This window comes from Phascolarctos cinereus, unplaced genomic scaffold, assembly GCF_003287225.1.
Source record: "Phascolarctos cinereus isolate Bilbo 61053 unplaced genomic scaffold, phaCin_HiC Scaffold_4;HRSCAF=312, whole genome shotgun sequence".
In the NCBI taxonomy this organism is placed as follows: Eukaryota; Metazoa; Chordata; class Mammalia; order Diprotodontia; family Phascolarctidae; genus Phascolarctos; species Phascolarctos cinereus.
The window spans coordinates 202,752,372-202,776,960 of record NW_027555847.1 but is presented as its reverse complement, the minus strand read 5'-3'; the positions used below and the strand labels follow the sequence as shown (position 1 = coordinate 202,776,960).

The 24,589-nt window shown below is 39.4% G+C and overlaps 1 protein-coding gene and 1 long non-coding RNA gene across 2 annotated transcripts in view; one reads left to right on the top strand and one right to left on the bottom strand.

Annotated features, from left to right (window-relative positions):
* Positions 1 to 24,589, bottom strand: part of LOC110198225 (PALM2-AKAP2 fusion protein) — a 267,027-nt gene that overhangs the window by 209,502 nt on the left and 32,936 nt on the right. The gene's annotated exons all lie outside the window — the stretch shown is intronic.
* The window catches only part of LOC110200843 (uncharacterized), a 61,380-nt gene that overhangs the window by 10,899 nt on the left and 25,892 nt on the right, over positions 1 to 24,589 (top strand). Inside the window, exon 2 of the long non-coding RNA XR_013486020.1 lies at positions 2,620 to 2,733. This is a non-coding gene — a long non-coding RNA (uncharacterized LOC110200843). The remainder of the gene's footprint in view (positions 1 to 2,619; positions 2,734 to 24,589) is intronic.

The following is a 24,589-nucleotide window of genomic DNA, read 5'->3' as shown; positions in this document are numbered from 1 at the left end:
ATCACTGTGAGTTCATCTATCAATTCTGATTTTCCCCTGGCCACTTTATGTGGGTAAGTGAGGTAAACATTTAGATGCATTAACTTAACCCATTCATTCCATGTGTGCATCCTTTCTTCTCTGTATCAGATTCTGCCCAAGAATCTGATATTGTTATTCTAACTTTTAGATTCTACAAAATCAGGATAATATAAGAGTCTCTGGCCCTGACCTATATGTGAGGATTATTACTGAAAAATAGGAAGTAGAATATAAACAATAAGTACAGGGAGAGAGAGAACCTTTAGAATTTGGATAGTAAGAAGAGAACATCAGAAAGCCACAGAAGTGATTTGCCACAACATTTTCCCCTGGTTTATTCCTTTTCCCACTGCCTTCTACCCAGAAATGTCTCTTTGCCACAGGATACATTTAAGACTCTGAGGGCCAGAAGGTTCTCTGATCCAGTAAGTTATCACTGCAAGCCAATATTATACCCTGGGTACCAGCTGCTATTTTAATTGTTAATGAGACCTCTGTATCCTCCATTTTCCTAATCTGGGAACTGAAATCCACAATCGGGCTTGGATTTTAGTTGAATTTTAAGTCATTGTTAGATAAGAACCACCTTTCTAGTTCAGTAAATTCGGGTTGCAGGCTACTGATAACCGGGGCACTATGTATGTCTATCAGAGGACTACAGAAGCCCTGAAGAAAAAATACACTGAACTGGAAGATTAAGTAAAGGAATTAGAAAATGAAGAAGGTTCAGTACTTTATAATGTCTGGGACATCCTTCTGAATATGGAAACCTTTCCAAAAAAGAAAAAACCCCAAACAATTCCTTAAATGTCCAAGAAACAACTGTATGGTTGACCAGAAAAACATTAATCTAACAAAAGCCAGCTTACTAGGACACAACCATTTAAAGACATAATTTGGTTTGAGCCTTGGGAGCCTTTAAAACTTCATTTTAAATAATGTACCATGAACCCTTTCCTCCCTCATTTTCATCAAATTGTATTTCTTTTCCCCTTCAGGTTTAGGAGAGCACTCAAAATGCCCCTTTGAAAGGATGAAAGCTCAGGCCTCCAAGATTTTCAGATGCAAGGATAGGAAAAAGGCTCTTCCCATTTTGAGATGGTTTCAAAATAGCAGTCACTATTACAGCTCTGGTGTAGGCACCTGTTCCTTGTTGTCATTCAGTCCTTTCAGTCTGTCTGACTCTTCGTGACCCTATCACAAAGATACTGGAGTGGACTGCCATTTCCTTCCCATGCTCATTTTATATATGAAGAAATTGAGGCAAACAGGGTTAAGTGACTTCCCCAGGGTCATACAGCTAGTAAGTATGGGAGGCCAGATTTGAACTTGGGAAGATGAAACTTCCTGTCTTAAGGCCCAGACAAAGGACAGGAAGAAGGCTCTTCTCACCTTGAGATGAGTTCAAAATTTCACAATAGTAATCACTGCCACAATTCTAGTGTGGTTACCTGTTCCCCATATGAGTAATTTCTTTGGGGGGCAGAAAGTACCAACTATTATAAGTGCTAGGAATACAAAGAAAGGCAAAACATAGTTTGTCTTCTGCTCACAGTCTAACAGGGAGACAACATTTAGACAACCATGGACAAAGAAGCCTTATACAGGTTAAGCTGGACATAATCAGCAGAAGGAAGGCACTAGCATTAAGGGAGATCAGGAAAGGCTTCTGGTAGAAGATTAGATTTTTATCTGGGACATAAAAAAACCAGGGAAGCCAAGAGGTGTAGTGAGGAGGCAGAGCATTCCAGGCATGGGGGGCAGCCAGTGAAAATACTTGGATTTTGGAGGTGGAGTATTTTGTTCAAAGAACATCAAGAAGGCTAGTGTCACCAGATCACAGAAGGCCCAGGCAGGGTGGGGGAGGAGGGAATAAGGTGTTAAGACTAGAAAGGTAGTGGGAGCAAGGTTGTGAAGGGCTTTGAAGGCCAGACAGAGGATTTAATATTTAATCCTGGCTGAGGCTCCAAAAGCAAAACTGAAATAGGGCCTGCCACCCAGGACCTTACATTGCATAGCTATGGCCAGTAACTAGTACAGTGCTTTGTAAAGACAAGGCACTGAATGCAACAAATGTGTAGTTGAAAGTCATTTGGCCTAGAGTTTCTTGTGAATTTAGGCATAGAGACTCCAGAATTTAGCACAGTGCCTTGCACACAGTAGGTTCCTAATAAGTATTGACTGATTAATTAATTAATATGGACTAGACCTGTGATTTCATTGATGGAGGGATTGCCCAGTAAAGAACTTCCCTATCAATGCAAGTCAGCACCTTCTCTACAACTTGTCTTAGAAAACTGCCTAGAGCACTGAGAGGTTAAGACACTTGTCCAGAATCACATGGCCAGTATGTGTCAGAAGCAAGATTTGAATCCAGGTCTTTCTGGCTTTAAGGCTATCTCTCCTTCCACTATGTCATGTTTCCTTCATGTGCTTTTAGGACTTTATTTGGGAGGGGGGGTTGTACATGGAGATAGGTGGATTCAATTTATGAGTTTCCTACTTCAAAATAAGATACTGTTTTGACAAACTGTGGAAATGTGTTCATAACTTAGTATAGAGATATTTATGCTGTTTCTCTCTATCACCATCTGCAAGTTCGCCTACTCAACTATTCAGCAGACCTGAGCTTCAACAGCCTCTCCTCCTCCCAAACTAAGAATCTGAAGCAGCTTAAGGAGACAGGATGAATCCTTAATGGCAAGGTATCAGGTACCTATTATGTTTTTAAACTATTTTTAAAAAAATTTTTAGCATTTTATTTTTCCCCAGTTACATACAAAAACAATTTTTTAACATTTGTTTTTAAAACTTTGAGTTCCAAATTCTCTCTCTTTTTCCCTCTCCAACCCTCCCCCCATTGAGAAGGCAAGCAATTTGATATAGGTTATACATATGTAGCCTTGAAAAACATTTCCATAATAGTCATGTTGTGAAATAAAACAGACTCCCTCAAAAAAAAAAACCTCAAGAAAAATAAAGTACCAAAAAAGTATGCTTCAATCTATATTCAGATACCATCAATTCTTTCTTTGGGGATGGATAGCATTTTTCATCATAAGTCCTTCAGAGTTGTCTTGGATCACTGTACCGCTGAGAATAACTTAAGTCATTCACAGCTGATCATCTTACAATATTGCTGTTACTTTGTACACAGTACATTTCACTTTGCATCAGCTCGTGCAAGTCTCTCCAGGCTTTTCTGAGAGGATCTTGCTCATCATTTCCCATACCACAATAGTATTCCATCAAAATCACATACCACAACTGGTTCAGCCATTCCCCAATTGATGGGCATCCCCTCAATTTCTAATTCTTTGCCATGAGAAAAGAGCTGCTATTAATATTTTTGACCATAAAGGTCCTCTTTTTTTTTTATTTTCTTTTGGGATACAGAGCCAGTAGTGGTATTATTAGGTCAAAGATTTTATAGCATGGTTTTATAGCCCTTTGGGCATAGTTCCAAATTGCTCTACAGAATGGCTGAATCAGTTCACAACTCTACCAACAGTACATTAATGCCCCATTTTCCCCATATCCCTTCCAGTATTTTTCATTTTTCTTTTTTGTTTTATTAGCCAATCTAATAGGTATGAGGTAGTACCTCAGAATTGCTTTAATTTGCATTTCTTCAATCATTAGTGAGTTAAAGAATTTTTTTTTCATATGGCTACAGATAGCTTTGGTTACTTCTTAGGTACCTACCATAACAGGTATTCTGATAGTCTTCTTCGAAAGCAAATGAAGTTTCAAAGACTTTGTTATTGTTTTGGTAGATTTTCTGTCCTTAGACTCATGACCAAGGGATTCATTATAGATATGGAGTGGTTTGCCATTTCCTTCTCATTTCACAGTTGAGGAAACTGAGGCAAACAGGGTTAACTGACTTGCCCAGGGTCAGCACTGGCATATTCAAAGGTAGCTGGGATATACACATGCTAAATAAGGACATTTGAAAAATGCTCTCATTCCCTCTGCTCTCTATAGTATAAAAAAGTGTCAGCCTTAACTTCTCTATGGCACTCAGACCCCACTGGCAATTTTGGACAGGGCTGCTTTCTTGGAAGGACCACAAGAGTTATTTGTCTCTCAGAGACCAGAACAAGATGAGCCTTGAAAATGAGAAGCTGAATAGCACATATGTCCTTGTATCCTTCTCTGTATGCCAAAGGTGGATTGAATATTGTCAACAAACCCTATACTTATATTCAAGAAATGTGGGGTTGTGTTTCTGTTTCTCAAGATCCAGAAACTGTCTGAGAGACCCAGAATTGTTGGTAGTGTTCGGTTTTAATGTGCACTCTCCATACCAGAATACCTTGATATTTGGGTTAGCAGTGCACCAATGTAAACTGATGCTGCCTAAAAATTCCATTTGTTTCTGGTGTCACAAGCAGAGACCAGAATTCTTATTAGCTTTGATCTAATGTTCAATTTACATTGACCATAGTGAAAGCTGGAACACTGCTCCTCCTTACTTAACCTTGCCTTCCTTCATTCCTTTCTTCCTTCCTTCCCCTTAAGCAAATTCCCCTTCCTCTCTGCTCCGCAGTGTGTTCCGAGTACAAAATGAGACAGTTCAGGTAGGTGACCACTAAGGTCCCTCCCAGTTCTAAATCTACACTCCTTGTTTCTGCCAACTCCTCAAGAAAGAACACACTAAAGAAGAATGAAAGTTTGGAATTTCTTTAAGTAGATTTTGGGAAATAACAGCTTGTTTCTTTCCAAAAATGGTTAGCAACCAAAAAAAAAAAAGGCAGAAAATTATCTACAGCAGTTTTAACACAGCTTTCATAGAACAATAATTCTGATCCTCTGAGACATGGCAAGACAGCAGCACTGTTTTAAGAGTCTAAATTCTACTTACCCTGTTAAGTATGCACTAGGGGTGGCTTCTGTCTTTTACTTTTTAACATTTTAATGATTCCTGGATGTAAGGGAGAATTCAAGTCAGGTAATATAACTTAACGCTGTTCCAGTGCCATCTTCTACATGACCTCCCATCGCAACTACTTCCAAAATTACCTTCATGTGTATATAGGTATGTAAAAATATATACATATGTATGTGTATAACCCATACATGTAGATATAAAATTGATATATAGAAATAATATATGTATATGTAAATATGCATGTATATGTACATATGTGTATATCTATCTCTCTATCCATCTGTCTATCTTTATCTTTTAGGGCAGAGAGAGTTTCATTTTTATCTTTGTATTCCAAGTATCTAGCGCTGTAAGTACTTGGACATAGCAGGTACTTAATAAATTCTTGTTGACACTTAATTGCCATTAGATAACAGCTATGTTGTACTTTCTTTGCAGATCACCTATGTAATTCAAACTTCTGGACTAAGGTTAGGGTGCAGGTGGGGAGAGGAGCAGCAAATAGGAGAAAGGCATCCCAGGAATTTGCCCAAATGGCATCCTCTTAGCTTCTGATGCAAAGTGGCTTTTCAATTCAGAAGTTCCTGTGGTAGGACAGGAATGAATATCCTTAGTACTTCTTAAATGATCACCCAGACCTCTCCTTTTGTAACTTTAAAAGGCAAGTCTTTGCAATAGTGTTTGCATTGGTGTTTGATCTAAATAGTGGTCCATAGAATATCACAGCTTGAAAGGGACCTCAGACATTATTCTTTCATTTTACAGATGAGGAAACTGAGACTCAGAGACCTAAGGTAGCTTGCCCAGAGTTAAACTGCTTGTTAGTGGAATGACCAGGACTGAGACCCAATCCAATTTTTTTTTTAACTACATATTACAATTCCATATCAAAATCTATTTAAATAAAAATATTTAAAAGGGTGAATAGGGAAAGAAAATGCCTCCAATAATACTTAGTTCCCTTTAGCATTGGTTATGTGAGAGATAGCATAACATGGTGTTAGACTGTTAAAAAAAAAGTATAGGACTTGGAAGTCAGGAAACCTGGGCTTGAATACTGGGCTTACTGCTTGATCCCTCTGGACTCAGTTTCTTCACCTGTAAAATAAGGGGATAAAAGGCAGCTAGGTGGCAAAGTGGTTAGCCCTGGACTGGAATCAGGAAGACTTCGATTTAAATCTTGCCTCAGACACTTATTAGCTACGTGACCCTGAGCAAGTCACTTAACCTCTGCCTCAGTTTCCTTATCTGAGGAAAGGATATTAGCACTCATATTAGCCAATATTAGCACCCACCACATGGGGGAGTTGTGAGCATCTGGGGAGATAACATTTAAAGCGCTTTGAAAACCATAAAGTGCTACGTAAATGCTAGCTAAAATAAGGTGATAATTAGATGAGCTTTGAGATCCCATTCAACTCTTGATAATCTGTGCTTCTCTGATTCTCCATAATAGGTATAAAGTATTGCCTCCTTTTTTAATGTGGATATTTTGTTTACTGAAAGGAGGGGGGGGGCAGCTAGGTGGACACTTACTAGCTGTGTGACCCTGGGCAAGTCACTTAACCCCAACTGCCTAAAAAAAAAAATGAAAGGAGGAGGAAAAAGGACATTTGTGTGAGAAAGAGAGAAAAGCAACCTGAGAAACACTGTTCTGAAAAGAAAGCAGCCTCTCTGAGGCAGAGTTATTTACTGATGGTAAAAATGGTTGTGGTGCATTATTTTTCATCAACTGACTTACATACAGGAGTGATCTAGAGCCCAGGCCTAAATGGTGATTAGAGCAATTGCTAAATTTTCAGCATATACACTTCAGAAATTAGCAAATCCTACAAATCATTTTGTTGATTGTCTAGACATAAAAAAGCTTTATGTCTTCTATAGACATGAAGCAGATTAAATTTAAAATTGTGTGTATATATCTTAGGAGCCTGGCTGTTAAACCTTTTAGAGTCCTTTGAGACCCAACTAAAATCCCTTTTTTTACTAAAAGCCTTCCCCAACCCCTATAATTCTAATGCCTTCCCTCTGTTAATTGCTTCCTATTTACCCAGTATATAGCTTGCTTTGTATATACTGTATTTCTTTGCATGTTGCACACACAACCCCTCTTCCCTCCATTAGATTGGAAACTGCTTGACAGCAGAGACTCTCTTCCTTTTCTCTCCACAATTTTGCAACATCCTGACCTTCTAGTCTTATCTTTTATGCTCCCTTCCAGATAAAGGGAGCCAAACTGGACTCTTCTCTGTCCTTCAAAAACGCCCCCGTACTATTGCTTACACTGCCTCCAGCACCTGAATTATTGTCCTTTTCTTTGGATTCTACCTATCATTTAAAGTACAGCTCAAATATCTCCTTCATGAAGTCTCTTCTAATCTTTTTTGTAACAACCTTCACTCTTAGACTTCACTTGTATAAAATAGAGAAGTAGGGGATACTACAGCTGTGAAATGGTACATGCACTTTCAGATGAGGTCAATGTATTATTATTTTTACTTAACTTTTCCTTTGTTGTAAGAGATTGCTCAGGAAGTAAGAGTAATCTGTAAATGTAATATAAAAGCAAAACACATTAATTAAAAAAAAAAAGGAAGGGCTCTCTTAATTGCAAGTCCAGCACTCTTTCCTCATTGTGTACTACATCTTCCCAAAGCACTTATTATGCATTATTATATGTTATAGTTGTCTGAGTATTAGATTGTAAGTTTTAGAAGAAGAGGACTTACTAATATTTATGTATTCCTCAGGACTTGGGATAATGCTTTGCATACAGTAAGTGCCTAATAAATGTGTATTGAATTTAATTGAATTGCTGAATAGAAAACTGGAATATAACTTGGAAGATATTTATAAAGGTGACTTAAAACTTTTATTCCATGTCATTCTACATTAAATGTCCTAAAAAAAGTTGTGTATTTTCCATTAGTTCTCCACTAAGACTAAGCTAAAAGGAATACAACAAAATGATATTTGAAGGTCAAGAAAGAAAAGGCCAGTATGGGCCTACAACAGAACAACCTTTTGCATAAATGACAAGAAACAGGCTACTTGAAAAGTGTTGAGGTCTAGAGGTTTAGGGGTGCTGAGACCCCAAAATCATAACACACGAGTCCTGCCCAAAAGAATTTGACCCAAGCCTTCTTTCACCCAAAGACAAGGTTTATTAAAGATGAACTATATAGGTCACACTCTTAAGGAATCTGAACATTTGTGATGCTTTTAAGAATGAGTGGGCCAGCCCCTAAATGGTGGCCAGGATAGATATTACATATACAGAAAGAGTATGAGTGGGGCAGCTAGGTGGCGCAGTGGACAGAGCTCTGGCCTTGGAGTCAGGAGGACCTGAGTTCAAATCCAGCCTCAGACAGTTGACACTAGCTGTGTGACCCTGGGCAAGTCACTTAACCCCAACTGCCTCACAAAAAAAAAAAAGCAAAAAAAAAAAGACTATAAGAGGGATCTAGGAGTGGTCAAATAGTTTGGGGTAATGGGGGGTGGTGGTGCTGGGAGAAGGAGTGTCTTGATGGAAGTGGCCAGTACTGGAGGAGTTTAGGGAGGATCTTGAAGCTGGGGTGAGTCCTGGGAGAATCCAGTAGGGAGAGGCTGGGAGGTTGAATGGGGTCATCCAGGAATAGACAATGGAGAGCTAAGCTTAATTAAGATAACAAAGAATTGGGAGCTGGGGCCTAGTAGATAAGGAAAGGCCTGCTGAGTGGATAATAGCCTCAAGCAAACTCTTGAGACTTCTTTGACCAAGTAAATGAGTTCAAGCTAAAGTTTAAGGGTTTTCTGGGCTACAGACAAATGGGACTCAAATTCTTTTTAGGGTGAGGGGCAAAGGTCTCGATTGGGGCCATACCCAATCAAGCATTAGAAACTTCTCCCTTATCCCCTTCCTTTCCCACAAATAATTGTTTTGTATTGGAGTTTTGGCCTGTTGGCATCTTGAATTCAATAAGTCCAAAACAAAACTCAGGATCTTTCTCTCTCAACCCATTTTTCTTCCAAATTTTCCTATTATCATTAAGCAAAGCACCATTCATTCTCCTTTTTATTCAGGTTTCAATCTATCAACATTTATTAAGCTCCTGTTATTCACCTGGCACAAGTTGGAACCTTGTTGTCACATCTCCGTTCTTCACTCTCATGCATGTCACATACCCAATCAGTTGCCAATCTTGTTTCTCTCTCCACAACATCTGTTGAATATGTTCCCTTCTCTCCTCACCCCCAAGTTCAGGCCCCAGACACCTCTCACCTAAACTACTGTAACTGTCTCCTTTTCAGCCTCCCTCCCTCAAGTCTCTCCCTATTGCAATACATTTTCTGTGCAGCCACCCAAGTGATTTTCCTAAATTGCAGGTCTGATCATGTTACCCTACTACTCAGTAAACTATAGTGGCTGCCTATTACCTGTAGGATCAAATGTATACTCCTCTGGTTGGAATTTAAAGTTACCTTTCCAGTCAACTTATGCATCACTTTCCCACATTCACTAGAGTCCAGACATACGGTTCTACTTACTGTTCCTCACACACAATGCTCTATCTCCCACCTCGGTGTCTTTGCACTCACTCTTCCCCTTCCCCCCCACCCTATGCTTGGACAACTCTTCCTCTTCACTTTTGACTCCTGGTATATTTGGTTTCCTTTAAGACTCAGCTTAAGACACTCCAATATCTTTGCCAAGAAAACCTCCAAATGGCGTCACAGAGTTGGACACGACTGAAACAACTCAACAATGACAAGTATTATCTCCTGAAGGAGGCCATTCCTGGTCCTCCCAGTTATGGCTTTCCCCTCCCAGGTTGCCTAGCATTTTGATTTGCCTATGTCTGATATACACCTACATGGGAACATGTTCCTCCCCCACCACCCTCATTAGAATTTCAGTTTCTTGAGGATGGGAATGGTTTTGCTTTTGTCTTTGTATTCCCAGCATTTAACACAGTCCCTTGTACCTCATCTGTGCTTAATAAATGTTTGTTGATTGGGTTTTTTTTGGTCCTCTTTTATATGATATAATTAATAAGTGGTCTTGACACCTCAAATTTCAAGCACAGAATAACGTCAAAAAACAGAAAAGCTAGAATTACAAGGGACTGAGAAAAGAAAACTGTGAATTTGTGACAAGGAAAAAAACAATGTATGAAAGTATGACCGTTTCTTACACAATCAGTTTGTAAAATGTGTCCCTAAGTCTAAGGTTTGCATTAATTAACTAGCAAAAATGTGAATGAGAAAAGACAGTATTGTTATTGAGCAGAATATCTATCTGTTTGAATGTCTGGAAGACATAGGGAGAAAAAAGGAATTTAAATGAAAGAAGACTTATCAGATAGACTTTGGGTTAAAATACTGATGTGAAAGATCCTAAGGGATCCTAGCTCTCCCATAAACTTGCCAACAATGTTCTAAAAGTACACCAGAAAGAAAATCAAAGAGAAAAACGAGTAAGCTCCACCACCCATTATAGCAGCATACAAGAAGACTCACAGAAGCCTGCCAGGATGTGGAGTTGGAGGCAAAGGATGGTAGGGGTGGTGGAGGAAGATGGAACCCTGATCTGGGTATGAAAGCCAGTGAGATTTTGGCTCTTGCATATTAGAGCAGAAGGGGGAAGGATGAGTTACCACAGATCAGTGCACAGGGAGGCAGGACCTGGCAGTGTGTGTACATCTGGGGCTTTCCAGAAGGCTGGAAGCCAGCACTCAGGAGGCTCCCACTGGAGCCACAGCAAGCAATGGAGCCAGCGCATTTCTTCATCATACATATTTATGTATTATAAGTGTCTTGGTACATGTCTTAACTCAACTATAGGCTCTATGAGGAGTGAGACTTTTAACCTTTTTCTACTCCTTAGGACCTAAACAATAAACATTAATTAATTTAATTTATTACAATTGAAATTGTAATTGAAAACCAGGATAAAACTTGGAAGATTCTTCTATAGATAATTTAGTGCATTTATCTCAGGACATTCCAGTATAAAAGCCCTCTAAAAATGGATTTTCCATTAGGTGTCCCATCTCCAACAAGCCCCAGCACCCATGGACCCTCTAAGAGATCAGAAATCTGTGCTTCTGTGGCATCTGATACAAGAGATAGGGCCAGAAGAGCAACCACCCCCAACCCCACCCCCACCTCCAGGCAATCTCAGGATAGGGGGAACTGTACGGGTAAGGGTGTGCTGGGGCTAGCTCAAACCAAGACAGATTGTTAAATTTTCAGGGTGAGCATAAAGCTCAGAAATTGGCAAACACTGCAAATCAGGGCTCGATTTATTGTTCTGTTGATTGTCTAGACTTAAAAAAGCGATGGACAAAAAATTAAACTTAAAAGTGTGTTGAATGTTTCTCTTTCTCCTTCCTCCTTTTTTTTCTTTGTCTTCCTTCCTTCCTTCCTTCCTTCCTTCCTTCCTTCCTTCCTTCCTTCCTTCCTTCCTTCCTTCCTTCCTTCCTTCCTTCCTTCCTCTTTCTTTCTTTCTCTTTCTTCTTTCTTTCTTTCTTTCTTTCTTTCTTTCTTTCTTTCTTTCTTTCTTTCTTTCTTTCTTTCTTTCTTTCTTTCTTTCTTTCTTTCTTTCTTTCTTTCTTTCTTTCCTTCCTTCTTTCCCTCCTTTCTGAAAAGCAGTTTTTAAAGTTATCACTATACCACTACTTACAGGGTTGTTACGGGAGACTTGTAACCAGCATATGATTCTTATAGGAGACTTGTAATGTCAATGACATCTTGTTGGAATCTATTAGGGACATAGCAAGCGATGAAACCAGTGCCAAGTTGTGCAGTGAGAAAGGGACTACAAAAGACAGATGCCCAAAAGACTGTAAATCCACCAGGAGATGGAACAGAATCCAGGGATTCTGACACAGGGTCAGGCCTAGTCTTTAATAGCTTAAAAATGCACTCAGAGTTTTGGGATACCCTGTAAAGAGAAAAACAGGCCATACATGGTGAACACCATATATGGTATGGAGTGCAGTCCTCATTTAAAATTCTTTTTGGTGGGGAAAATGTTCATATTTGTTGATGTTTATCAAGTTCATAATGATAAAAAAAGAAAGTAAACATCTAGTCCATATTAAATAAAAATGCTCTCTGCTTTTTAAGGGGAAAATGGTATTTCAAAGTTGCAAAATGGATAAACTGATTGCATTATAAAAGAATTCTTTGATCAAAAAAAAGATTCAGATTTCCTTTAAAAATCAGTTCCTCAGTGAATTTAAATTTACTCGATTTGCAATAACTAGATTTATACAGAAGTGTTCAGGAAGACATCTATTCCTTAAAGAGTATTAAGTGTATAGTGTAAAGTATAAAGGGAACCAAGTCTACAGTCTTATAAATTTTATCATACCAGGTTTGGCTTTAGAAATTCCGATAAACAAATTCTATATATGGAATGGATGACCTGGAAATGAAAACATTTTCTCAGAAATAAAAAACTCTTTCAAAAATGAGGTGGGGCAGCTAGGTGGCTCAGGGATAGAACACCTGCCCTGAAGTCAGGAGGACCTGAGTTCAAATGTGACCTCAGACCAAACACTTGACACCTACTAGCTGTGTGACCCTGGGCAAGTCACTTAACCCCAATTGCCTTAAAAAAAAAGTGTATGAATCTAAAAAAAGGGACAAGAGCATGTCCAGGGAGACAGATATTGGCAATCTTGCCACAACTGTTTGCTCTCAAGGGGTCCTTCTCCTCCATATGCTAAAGGAGATATGAAGGAGATAATTAAAGAGTTTGACATCCTTAATACTCTGGCCTGGTGGTCATAGCTACTGTTGTCAATCTGTTAATATGGTTAATATGCTTTACGGGTGAGCCATGTCAGATCCTGAATCAGAAGGAAGGCTAAACAATCTACTGAGTTAATATGTTTAGCTCAGAATTTGCTATTTTATAAAAAGCCTATCCTATGAAAACACAGAGAACAGCCAAATACTAAAATTTGCAGGCACTTTAAAGACCAGAGGGTCTTAACCTTTTGTGTGTCATGGAACCCTTTGGCAGTATGGTGAAGCCTATGGACCCCTTCTTAGAAAAATATTTTTAAATGTATAAAATAAAACACATAGTATTACAAATGGCAGCTAGGTGGAGCAGAGAATAGAGCACTGGGCTTGAAATCAGGAAGACTCATCTGCCTGAGTTCAAATCTGGCCTCAAACACTTACAAGCTGGGTGATCCTGGACAAGTCACTTTATCCTGTTTGCCTTGGTTTCCTCATCTGTAAAATGAGCTAGGGAAGGAAATGGCAAATCACTCTAGTATTGCCAAGAATGGGGTCATGAAGAGTCAGACATGGCTGAAAAGACACAGCAGCAATTACAAAGGAAACCAAATATATTGAAATAAAATTATCAAAATATATTAAAAAAAAATTCACAGAGTTCCAGGTTAAGAACCCCGATCTAGTACACCCTCCTTGTTTTACAGATGAGAAGACTATGGCCCAAGGGATTTCGTCAAGGTCACTCGGCTGGTGTGAGCTACAGCCAGAATCAGAAACAGAACCTAGACCTGCCAACCCCCGGGGCCAGTGCACCTTCCTCGACTGCTCATTGGTTTGATAAATATTTCTTAGGGGACACTTGGCTCCCTCACGCAGAAACTTACATCTGTTGTGCCCCTAAAGTTAGCAAATACCAATTTGCTATTTTGTATATAAGCCTGGTAGAACAACAAAAACAGGAGCTTATGTTTATTTATTTGTTTGTTTGTTTTGCCAGGCAATGGGGTTAAGTGACTCACCCAGGGTCACACAGCTAGTGTCAAATTTCTAAGGACACATTTGAACTCAGGTCCTCCTGACTCCAAGGCCAGTGCTCTATCTACTGTGCCACCTAGCTGCTGCTGTAGCTTATGTCTATATACTGTTAATTCAGTCATTTTCCAGTTGTGTCTGACTCTTCATGATCCCATTTTGGGTTTTCTTGGCAAAGATCCTGGAGTGGTTTGCCATTTCCTTCTCTAGATCATTTGGGGAAACTGAGACAATCAGGTTAAGTGACTTGCCCAGGGTCACACAGCTAGTAAAGTATCTGAGGCCAGATTTGAACTCAGGAAGAAGAGTCTTTCCTGACTCCAGGCCTGGCTTTCTATCCAATAACCCACCTATGCGCCTTCTTTAAAGACACTAAGATACTATCAACACACACTGGAGCCCAGGAGTTAACATAAAACTCTTACTGTTTTTTTTAATCATGTAGTAATGTTAAATACTCCAAATCTTATGAGCTTATGACCATATTTCTGGTTCATTTCCTGAAAATAATAATGATGATGATGATGATGATAACCATAATAAGTGACATTTATATAACAATTTGAGTTTTGCAAAGTGCTCTACATAGATTCCTTCATTTGACCTTCACACAACAACCCTATGGAGTAGGTAATATAGTTATTAGAAAGAGGGAAGGGATCTGTAATTTCATCATACATGGAACTCCCCTGAGAGGAAACACCTTTTACTGATGCAGGCTGTGGCAACTTGTCTGCAACTTATATAGTCTTAGAAAGATGCCTAGAGCCTTGAGAGTTAAAGGACTTGTCTGGGGTCACCCATACAAGTAGATGTCAGATGAAGAACTTGAACCCAGGTCTTCCTGGACTTAAGGCCAGCTGTCTATTTGCCAACCATGCTGCCTCCCAATATAGTTATATTATCCTAATTTTACTGATAAGAAAACTGATATTAATATTATATACTCACGTATGTGTGTGTGTGTGTACCCCTAAGTGTAGTAATGGATAGAGCGCTGGGCCTGGAGTCAAGAAGACTCTTTTTCCTCATTTCAAATCTGGCCTCAGACACTTAATAGCTGTGTGACCCTGAGCAAAGTCACTTAACCCTGGTTGCCTCAATTTCCTCCTTTTACTGATGAGGAAACTGATATTAATACCACATATATGTATATGCATGTATATATATGGATATGTATGCATATATCCTTATAAATGTATATGTACATAGATACATATATAGTGGTACATAGACATGTATATCCATATACCTACATTCATATCCACACATACATATACATACATTCCAGTGGCCCCCTATCACCTCCAGCATTAAATATAAAATCCTGTGTTTGGAGTTCAAGGCTTTTCAAAACCCAGAGCCACTCCTACCTCTCACCTTTCTGGTCTTACACCTTATACTCCCCCACATACTCTTCAAAATTGGCCTCATGGCTGTTCCAAGAACAAGATATTCTCTCTTTCGGCTCCTGGCATTTTTTCTGGCTTTTTCCCATCTCGGGAAAGCTTCCTTCTTCATTTCTGCTTTCAGGATCCCCTGTTCAAGTCCCAGCTAAAATCTTACCTTCTAGAAGAAGTCTTTCCCAATTCATCTTAATTCTAGAGCCTTTCCCTCTGTTAATTATTCACTATTTATCCTATATAGCTTGGTTCTTTTACACATGTGTTTACTTGTTATCTCCCTCATTGTTTTTCTTTGTATCCTCAATGCTTAGCATAAAGCCTGACATATAGTAAGAATTCAATAAATGCTTATTGATTGACTCACACACATACACATTTATATATATATTTACAGGTTGCATATACAAGAAATTTGACTTCCTTAAAATAAGAATCAGGTTCAGGGTCACTACAACTGGCTTTAGCATACTGATTGGTCTGATAACCAGTTATTTGACAAAAGTCATTAATAAGCAATTAGTAGCTATCCAAATCAGGTAAAATGTTAAAGTGTTCTTGTAGATAGCCTTAGAGGCTATCATGATGCTAAGTATATACTTGGGTATTAGCAATCCTTAGATTTATGAACAGGTGAAAAGGTTTTAGTAAGTCAATTATTTGGAACTGAAGAATTTCTTTTCCTAAAGAAACATTAATGACTGATTTTTTTACACTATTTACATAGTGCTCTGCCTATAGCATTTCATTTGAGCCTTATAACAACCCTGTGAGGCTAGTACTACATGAATTATCCCCACTGTGTGCTTAGAATAGCACCTGGCACACAGTAGGTGCTTAATAAATGTTTATTGATTGATTCAATTTACAGATGAGGAAACAGGCTCAGATGGATTAAATGAATGAATGAATGAATGAATGAATGAATGAAAAGTATTTATTAAGCATTTACTATGTGCCAGACAAGAACTATACTAAGCTCTGAGGAAAAAAAATAGAAAAGATGAAACTACGTATTCTAAAGGAGCTCACATTCTAATTGGGGATAAAGAATTTAGTTACAAGATGGATGGAATGGCCCAGAAGTCCCAGGTACAGTGGTTGACAAGGACCAAGAATTCTTAGGGTACATCAGCAGGTCATGTGGCAGTGCCTTTGGGTCTAGAGGGCAAAGTGATAGGGAAGATAGTAAGATTTAGAGGTTTTTCATATCACTAGAATTATTGAATTGTAGGTGGTGACTCCCAGGTCATCCAAGTCATGTGAGCAGGAGTATTGCTCTTTCCCACCAGCTGCCCTGATAAGATCTAGGAAGACCAGGGCTAGTTGAAAGAAAGGATGAAATGACTTGCTCATGGCTACAAAGTTATTAAGTGTCAGAAGCAGGGCTTGAACCCCTGTTTTCCTGACTCTGAGGTCAGCAATCAATCTGGTATTCTATGCTTCCCATACTGTTCTTAAAATGGAGCTTAATGGTGAGCCATTAAGATGAGGAAAGGCATGAACTGGTTTTTAACAGGAGGTGCAAAAGATGGCTTATTGAATGAATGACCCTTATCAGCCAGTAAAGTTAATTATAGTAGTGTTGAAAGGAGGAAAAAAAGAAACAAGTTTATCCATGGTGGCTATGTTCCAAGGCCAGTCTTCAAAGGATTATTTGATTCATATTGTAGCTAAGTTATCATATTAGCCTAAGTTCTGTGCCTTGGATGCATAGGGCCATGCTGCCTGGGAGGAAGAAGAAAGAAACAAGGAGGGAAGAGAAAGGAAAAGTAAGAAGGAAATAAAGTTAGGAAGGATCAAAAAGGGGGGTAGAAAGGAGAAGGGGGAGGAAGATGATTAATAAGAGCTGACAGAAAGAAAAGAATTTATTCCTTCCTCGAAACAGGGTTAATTCTATCTAAAATTTTAAATTGTAGGCTGGATTAAATGACTCCTAATAAATATGTTCTGTGAATGATGTCACATCTGATAGTGACGGTTGTTGTTACATTTTTATGGAGAAGATTCAGACAGTGGGGTGGGGAGGATACACATGGGGGGTGGGTCAGCTCTCAAAAATCTCCACTTAAAGCTTCTTTCCTTTACTTTTAAACTCATGTGTTCTCTAAGCATCCCAATTTTTTTTTACAATGGTTCCTATAGTGAGATCAGGGTATCAGAGGTTAAACCTAGAAGGAACCTGAAAGGACATCTGGTTCAACCTCTTCATTTTGAAGAGGACGAATTTGGGGTCCAGGGGTTAAGTGACTTGCACAAATCCACACAGGCAGTAAGTGGCAGAGCCAGGATTCTAACTTAGATCCTCTGAGTCCAAATTCAGCACCACATTGATTGGTGAATTTTCTAAGAATGGGGATTATGGTAGACTTTTGTAAGTTGGAAATAATTATAAGTACCACACCTGAGTATAAGGCTACTAGTGTAGCAAACTCTTTTGGCCATTTTTGCAACTTTCTCTCGCGCTATAGGGCTCTGATTACAGAGGACATCTGTTAATGGAGGTTCTAGGGTTACCTTATGGATCTATACACGTAACACTATAGCTCATGAGCCCCCACTGGTATGCTTTCCATTAATAATCAGCCAGTAGACAAAATGAGAATAGCTCTTAGAAAAGTTATTTACTAAGACGGCACAGAAAACCGAGTACCTATAAAACATTCCTCCCATAAATGTGCAGTACAATTTCCCACTAAAACATATATTGTTTGTGGAAATAGGCACAAATTTGGATCATGATGGTAGTGAGACATACATGTAGAGAAGATGTGGCCAAGGCTACTCATTACTATGGTATTGTAGGTCCAGGAAGTTTTTTCTCTCCCTGGTGGAGTCCTCACAAACCCTTTCTGAATGCAGTGTTTCTGCATGTCAGGTTGCTCAGCTGGGCACCAAAAGTCTATTTCTTCACCTATGACTTGATTATTCTTGCCCTGATTCTTTCTAGCTGCTGGATGGCAGCATCTCACCTTCTGGAAGAGGAGCTCTGCTACTAGATGCAATGGTCACTAGGGAAAGAAGGAAGGAGAAATCCCCATCCTAACTTATAAGTCATTATCTATGATTCCCTTCCACATACTCTCTGCTCTACTTGATATACACTATTCTCTGCATTCAGAGTGTGTGCTCTTCATTCTTTCATTTCATTTCCTTTGTTTGTGTTTTTACAAATGCCCAGTATTCCCTCCATCCTCACCTCTGCCTATTGAATTCTTATTCATCCTTTAAAGCCTAACTCAAATGCCTCCTCGTCCAAAAAGCTTGTTCTGATCTACTGGTTGGTAGTAACACTCCTCCATGGACCTCACTCAGTCAACTGGCATTTATTAAGGGCCCACTGAGTGCCATGTACTGTGGTAAGTGCTGGATACATATATCAATTATAGTTATTTGTGTTTGGGTCTGATCCCCCTAAGGGGAACTTTAAAACTGCAAGAGAATAGGAAAGATGTCTGATTTACACTTTGTATCCCCCTCAGTGCCTAGGACAGCATACCACACACAGGCGAGCCCTTAATAAATGTCTGTTGAATGCATATTGTTGACTGAAGCATTTTTATTCATGTAATTTTTTTTTCTTGCCTTGAAGATGAATAACTCCAAATTTCAATTACATCTTAATTGAGTCTTTCACTCAAGGATTTCTACAAGCTGTCAAGCAATTCTACATTTTACTTTTAAAATGAGAGGTTTTTCTTTTCTTTTCAGAACACCCCATTAAGAAACCTATAAAACTGGGGTAAGAAGAAGCCCATTTGCAGCTTCTCCAATCCCCTGGGTGCATCATATCAAACATTCTCAAACAAATCATTTGCATGAGGTTTATTGAAAGTAGGATGCAAATTCTTTGAGGGTAAATACTTTTGTCTCTGCCAATGTAATTATCCCTTGTCTATAACAGCCTCTTTTTCAGTCATGCCGAACTCTTTGTGACCTCATTTGGGGTTTTCTTGGTAGACATGCTAGAGCGGTTTGCTACTTCCTTCTCATTTTACAGATGAGGAAACTGAGGCAAACAGGGTTAAGCGACTTGCCTAGGGTCACATAGCTAGTAAGTATCTGAGGTTGGATTTGAACTCATACAGAGGAGTCTTCCTGACTCCAGACCTGGCACTCTATTTATTCACTGAGCCACCTATGCTTGGTGAATTGATTTGAGAGGTGTCAAGTTACAATTTTATCCCAATTTTCTTTCTTCCCATTCTTTGTCTATGCATATCAAATATATCACCATATAGATGTGTGCATGTATACGTATATATCTGTCTGTCTGTCTACCTGCCTCTCTATCACCCTTCGAGACTCAATTCAAATTCTTTTTTTCATGAAACCTCCCTGATAACTCTGGCAAACAAGACACTCAAATGTGAAATCCCCACATTTCCTGCAAAGCACTCATTTGAAGGTTACTCATGTATTGCCTATCTGTACTACACATTTATTATATTGTTTTCTTATATTGTTATTTAGAGTGACAGGGGTATTGTAGTCACCTGAGGATCACCCAATCTATTTTAAGTCAAGTCAAGAAGCATTGGCTAAGCATTTATTAGTTGATTCTTCATTCTTGAAGAGAATGACACCACTATGTTAGAGTCAAGTTACAGTGTGTCCTACTATGGCTGATCAGATCAATATGAGCTCAGAAAGCTCTACACAGGTAGAGCAGAGATAATCCATGTGAACGTTTGGGGTAGATTCTCTAAATTTGTGCATCTTGAGTTTTTTTTGAGCACAGCACCATCTTTGATGAGTGCTGGCCATGCCAGGCAGTTTATTATTAAGCATTTACTATACACCAGCACCATCCTAAGCACTGGAAATGCAAATATAAGCAGAAAGAAAGACAGTTCTAGTCACCAAGGAACTTATTTCCTAACAGGGAAAGTAACACATGAGAGGATGCTGAAAAGTTGTGGGGGTGGGGAGGGAGATAAAGGTGAGCTTGGTAAAGAAATTCCACAGTCTGGGGAGAAATTAAGTCTTGGCTGTCATGGGTCTCCCCCTTAAAATGGATATTCTGGGAGGAATCATCTAATCAGAGGGAGAGGCCGTGGGGGAGGGAGGAAGGTTGGAGGTACTTCCAATATGTGAATTCTAAGGGGCGGTACAGTGGATAGAGCCCAGGCCTGTAGTCAGGAGGACCTGAGTTCAAACGCAGCCTCAGACACTAACTGTGTGACCCTGAGCAAGTCACTTAATCCTGTGTGTCTCAGTTTCCTCATCTATAAAATGAGCTGGAGAAGGAAATGGCAAACCACTCCAGGATCTTTGCCAAGAAAACCCCAAATGGGGTCACAGAGATTTGGACTTGACTAAAACAACCCGACTACAACAACAACAAACTTAGGATAAATGGATTTCTGGGGCATGGTAGGGAAAGTAGGGGAGAGTCAGGAGTGCAGCTGAGACAGGAATGAAGTAAGTCTGGGTAGACCCAATATCCCAGCTTTAGCTACTAGTCATCCCAACATTTGGCCTTAGGACTTAGTGAAGGTCATTCACTAAAGTATACCCTAGTTAGAGTTTGTATCAGTGGAAGGAGTAGTCTCATTGGCGAATTTAGCAACTTTGAATTTGAAGAAGTCACAGGATTAAAAATTCTAAAAGGGGAAGGCCCCTAGCACATGGAGAGTATGTTTTCTACCGATGATTTATTGGAAATGTTGATCAATAATCACACAGGATGAAAAATTGTGGAGGCCTCGCAACCTGTTTAGGTTGATGGAATGCTCTGAAGGAACTTTAGAGAGACTTTTGTCCAACCACTTCATTTTACAGATGAGGAAGACTTCTGTACCCTATAACTTTAAGTGTCTTGGTTTTACTCCCTAGTAAGTTGGTAAATTCCTTGAGGGCAGGAATTATGTCACATAATTATATTATGGGGTAGTTCAGCGGTGCAGTGGAAAGAGTGCCTGGCCTGGAGTCAGGAAGACCTTTTTTTAATTTGTTTTTTTAGAATCTTTAGAATCTATTTTACCTAGGCTAGAAATTCAGAGACAATTTACAGGCCTAATCACAATAATGATTAGTACAGAAGCCTACTTCATTTTCTTGACCTGAGTTGATCTGCTCCTCCTTAGGTAGCCTTGTGGTCCTCCACTTCCTGCACATCACCATATTGTTGCCAGACTTAGAGTGGACATCAGAATAGCTTTAGCTCTACTGAAGCTCAGAAATTCTGCCAAGCCTAAACCTCTTTCAGTAACAGGGATTGGGCTAGCTAGGTTGTGCAGTGAATGGAACACTAGGCCTGGAATCAGGATCATTCTGAGTTCAAATTTAGTCTCATGCACTTACTAGTTGTGACTCTGGCCAAATCACATAACCACTGTTTGCCTAGGTTTCCTCATCTGTAAAATGGGGCACACAGCTATGTCTTTAACCCAGTCTAAGAATATGCTAGAATCCTAGCTATGGGAGCTAGATATTTTGTTTTTGTTTCCCACTCTAGGTACAGGAGACTGTACCTGTTGTGCTGTCTTTTTGCTCTACTCAGCTGGGTAAGGGGCCTTAAACAGAAAACATCTGATGGTTTGCAGAGGGTTTGGTTATTTTTTTTTCCCTCCCCAACAGAACTAAGGCAAAGACAGTTATTGGACAGCTATTGTTTGAATATTCTGTTAAGGCCAATTTTACAGCATCGTTTTGGAATGTGCAGGGGAAGAGAACTGATCCAGGTGATGAAATGGAGCAGTCTCCTGACACTAATCAATTTCTGATGTCATGTAACTAAATAAAGATTCTAAATTTTTTTTTAAATGGGGATAATAGCACCCACCTACCAGGGTTGTGAGGATCAAATGAGTTAATAATTGTAAAGCACTTAACAGAGTGCTTGGCATATATAAACACGAGGAGGTAGCTAGGTGGCTCCGGGGATAGAGTGTTGGCCTGGAGTCAGGAAAACCCAAGTTCAAATCCAGTCTCAGGCACTGGCTATGTGACCCTGGGTAAATGCTTAACCTCTGTTTGCCTTAATCCACTAGAGATGGAAATGGCAAACCACTCCCGTATCTTTGCCAAGGAAATCCCATGGATGTTATGCTCCATGGGGTCACAAAGAATCAGACATGACTAAAAATAATATATAAATGTTAGCTAATATTGTTATTATTTAGGCATACTACCATATCTGTGAACTCATTTAAAAATAATTTGATAACTGTACTTCAAAATAACTGGTTTTCTCTGTAGTCTCATCTTATTTCATGCATTTAAAAACATAATTCTGAGAAGAGGTCCATAGAATTCACCAAACTGCCAAAGGGATCCATGACACAAAAACAATTGAAGAATTCCTGCTATAGAACTGAACAGAAAAATCTCTTTATGGAGGAAATTATTTTAAAAGGAAAGTATTAAGTATTTTAAAAAAAGGCAATAAAGTATTATTGCTAAAGGCTGAAGCACCTGAAGGACAATGGAACATGAAAACAAAATGATTACACTGCATTCACATTTCTGAAGGAAATCAAATGTAAGTTATCAGAGTTACCACAACTACCTGATTTCCCTCATGGGTTTTAGCCTCCATGATGATTTCAGAAATTCTCTGATATGGAGGTGAGTCCAAACCACAAATCATTCTTTCTAATTCACAGTGCTGTCTGTCCTCCTTGGACCAAATGCCACAGTCATAGGAGAAATGGAACCAGTCTTCTTATTAAGTGGTAGCATATTAAATGAGAGAAGCCCAGCCTCAGAACAAATATCCCTGGGGAATTCATAAACAGAGCCCAAAATACAGTACAGAAAAATGGCAAAGGTGTCTGTTCTCATCTCTCAGGAGGCATTTCTATTTCCAAATGCATCTTATGCGCTGCATGCTTTTTGCCATATCACTGCCTCATTAAAAATCAGTCTACTTTGCAGCTTATTCACCATTTTCATTTGATGAGTGACTGCTTACTTCTTAACTGACTGTGCTTGCAGGGGGGAGGTAGCACAGTGTGTGTGGGGGCATCCGGAATGATAAATATATTCACTTAAAAAAAATCCCATGCTTTCATACTGAGATAGATGGTACCGTTTTGAATGTTGCAGAAAGAAGAAGAATCATTTTCCCCCTCAATACTTTAAAATCTGAAGCCAGTAACATCGAAGGGAAGTGAAAATGACCTGTTTTGGCAAGCCAACATGTACTCTGTCACAGATGACTGAAATCCATTTCAAATCTTTTTTCTCTTTCCTCTTTTCAGGCTGAATCTGAAGTCTCTTTCTCTTTTTTTTTTTCAGGGTGCTCAGTGGTATACAAATCTAAGATAAAGTCTTAGCAAGGGGTTTGATTAAGCATTGGATAAAATTCTCAAAGCATCTGACAAAGTCCTTCACACTAGTCTTGTGGACAAGATGGAGAGATGAGGGCTAGATATAGCAGTCTATACCTATTCAATGGTCAAACCCCAAAGAACAGTCATTGATGGACTGATGTCAACCTGGAGAAAGGCCTCTCGAGAAGTGCCCCAAGATCTGTCCTTACATTTTTAATTGTGATTCAGAAGGAGAAAGCATAGAAGGCACACTTATCAAATCTGCAGCTGATATGAAACTGAGAGGGGGCAGCTAATATGCTGGATAACAGGAATAAAACAGAACCCCACAGGTTAGATCACCGGGCCAAATCAAATGAGGTCAGTTTTAGGATCACTGCATTTAGGACTTGAAGGTGACTTATAACATGTTACTCCCCTCCATGCACTCTATGGTCAGGTTAACTTGGCCCTCCTACTGCTTCTCACCTAAAATACTGCATCTCCGATCTCCCTGACTTTGTATTGGCTGACCTCAAGGTTGTTTTGTATCTAAGTCTATGATCTTTTGATTCTAGAACGCTATATGGGAGGGGATTCCTCTTCAGGTATGGATTGGATTAGATGTCCTCTTTTCCAACTCTTGAGATTTTGTGATTCTGCGCTAACAGAAGACCCTACAAACTGGAATGTGTACTTGATAAATTTTTGTTAATTATAGCAAATGTAAGATCCCATCTGAGTTGCATGAAGGTCAACAAGCTAAGTTCCATTTCCTATCTCCATGACTTTGCACTGGCCATCCTCCATGCCTGGAGCACACTCCCTCCTCAACTCCATCTCAGAGAGTCCTTTGTGTCCTTCAGTACTCAGTTCAAGCATCGCTTGCTACTTGAGGTCTTTTCTGACCTCTATCCCTAAACTACCTTGTATTTATTATGAATATACTTCATGTGTGCATGTCATAGAAAGCTGGGCCTGGAGTCAGGAAGACCTGAATTCAAATCTTTTCCCAGATGCTAGCTGTGTGACCCTGGACAAGTCAGGGTCCATCTGCCTCAGTTTCCTCAAATGTAAAATGAGGACAATAATAGCACTTACCTCCCAGGGTTGCTGGGAGGTGCTTAGCACAAATGTCTGGCATATAGGAGGTACTTAATAAATACTCTCTTCCTTTTCCTTCCCAAAAGAAAGTCAAATCCTGAGAGCAGGATACTCCTATTACCTAGTGTGGTTGTCTAGTA